At 43.2% G+C, this 2,500-nt stretch overlaps 1 protein-coding gene across 1 annotated transcript in view; it reads left to right on the top strand.

Moving 5' to 3' along the window:
- Positions 1–2,500, top strand: part of sdc2 (syndecan 2) — a 15,966-nt gene that overhangs the window by 4,053 nt on the left and 9,413 nt on the right. The window lies entirely within an intron of this gene.

Raw genomic sequence — 2,500 nt, 5'->3', positions numbered from 1 at the left:
ATATAAACTGAGGGAGGTTTGCTTTTTGTCAGGTCCGTCAGAGTTTTTGTGACTCTTTCAGTGAAATTGTCGTCAAATCTCACTTAAATGTGCAATTAATTCATTTGAATGTATCTTACATAAATTGCATTAATTCACATGTACCATGTTTTTCATTTTACTCACTAGTTTGTCACCTTCAGCTCTGTGTCAACTCCATCAGATGGACTTTTTGTTGTTTGTTTTAAATAATATTTATTTTGTTTCTTGAGAAGCATTTGTCTGTAAGATGAGTAAAAATATCACCAATAGGGTCATTAAAAATTATTTTTTATTTATTTTTGTCAAATGGTGATGACAACGTTCTGGGTCAGGTCCATTAAAAATTTTATTTTTAAAAAACGTTGCAACTGGGAGCCTGGACATCTTTACATTTCCAAAACATTATTTTTTTTTATTTGCATAAATCAGGTTGAGAAATAATTAAAAAAAAGGTAAAATTAAAACCCATTTTGTTCCTATTCTCAAGAATCACTAAAATATGTTTTTAACTAACTAAAGGCTCCAAATTAAATATTTAGTTTGAAGATAAAAATGGAAAAAATACATTTAAAATATTTGCTCAGAGCTAAATTTGTGTCGGTTTTAGCGTTTTATTTGGCAGGAAGTGGCTGTCGGCTCCATGTTTTCACCTCCTGGTAACAGGAAGTGACTACCAAAATAAAAGCCGCCAGCAGTCTCTGTGGAATCTATTTACTTCCTTCTACCTTCATACCAGAACCAGAACCGAGCCTGGGTCGCCATGGCGATGCTGACAGACGTCATGGTTCCTGTTCGGGTCGGTTCTGTTGGGTCCGGTCTGAGAAAACTTTGGATCTGCAGGGATTCATTAATGAACGCATCACGTTCTGTAAGAGCATGTGGGCCAGTCCATTCACACAGAACCAGGTCCATTCACACAGAACCAGGTCCATTCACACAGAACCAGGTCCATTCACACAGAACCAGGTCCATTCACACAGAACCAGCAGTTTCTGAGCCTCCTCTGAAGAGCTCATTAATATTCACACAGTAACTTGTTTGTCCCTGGATCTGGACCGACTCCAGAACCCAGAACAGCCAATAAGAGCCAAGTGCTGCTGCCTGACACTAACCTCTGCCTGATCCGGTCCACAGAACCGGTCCTATGGGAACTGAAGGAGTTTGATGTTCCTTCATCTGTCAGACGCATTGACAGAACCGACCCGACCCAAAGAGTCATCAGAGTGACTAGTCCTTCTGAGACTTGGACTAGTCCGTCTGTTCAGAGATCCGATGGCGTTGAGGCAGGAACCTGCAGCGGTCGGCGTCTTCCCGGGTTCCTGGATCAGTTCTGGTTCCTTCAGAAACGACCCGGTTAGATCAGCTGCAGGAGAACTCGGTGGTTCCGACGGGGAGGCTGCAACCTCACTGGAACCTGGTGTGGGTTTAACAGAACCATCAGAACCAACCTGCTGTTCGGACCAGACGGTTTTCTGCTTCAGGCTCAGGTCGATGGAAGAAAAAAGCTGAACTATTGGACCTGGTGGTTCTGGTCCACTTCTACACATTTAGCTCAGAGCCAAGTAGTTAGCTTGCTAATTAAATACTTAGTTTAAACCGTGTGTTATGAATGAATGAATGAATGAATGAATGAATGAATGAATGACCAGATTAGTTTTTATTGTATAACTTTACAAACGGCTCCATGGATCCGTTTATTCAGCAGAACCAGAACCAAACTGGACCGCTGGTTCTGGATGTCCTGCAGCAGCTTTCAGGTCCAAGTGGACACACACACGCACACACACACACACACACACACACACACACACACACACACACACCCTGACCCAGAGGGACTCACTCTGGATTAGTCCTGATGGGATCAGAGATCACCACCTGTCGGCCCAAACCGCCGCCCCTTCACCTGGACCTGCTCCTCCTCCTCTTCCTCCTCTTCCTCCTGCTCTTCCTCCTCCTCCTCTTCCTCCTCCTCCTCCTCCTCCTCCTCCTCCTCCTCTTCCTCCTCCTGCCTGACCCTTCCCGCTCCCATTAATCCTCTTATTGCTGGGATTCCTTCTGGGCCGGGCCTGAACCCGACCGGCTCCATGCTGATGAAGGCAGGGACAGAAAGTCACCATGGAGCTTCAGGTTGCTATGGAAACAACACGACTGGAACAAAGTCCGGTTCTGGTTTTTCCAAACTGTCATCAAGGAATTTGGATTTAAAATTACCAATAATTATCAGAGATTATTGGTAAATTCCCATTTTTCAAGATGGCCGCCATCATTGTTATTGACCATAAATGTTTGCTCTAAAATGGCCAATAAGGTGAATCTGTTTGGTGTCAAGTCATAACCTACATATTTGGAACCATAGAAATCATTTATATTTTCTTGTTTTTGTCTTTTATTCTTCTGGTAGCCATTTTTCAAAATGGCCGCCATGGTTGTAATGGACAACAAATGTTAGAACTAAAATCAGCAGAAGTTTAGCCAC

This window comes from Poecilia reticulata, chromosome 11 (assembly GCF_904066995.2).
Source record: "Poecilia reticulata chromosome 11, P_reticulata-male-v2, whole genome shotgun sequence".
In the NCBI taxonomy this organism is placed as follows: domain Eukaryota; kingdom Metazoa; phylum Chordata; class Actinopteri; order Cyprinodontiformes; family Poeciliidae; genus Poecilia; species Poecilia reticulata.
This window is presented reverse-complemented; position numbering and strand designations above follow the sequence as displayed.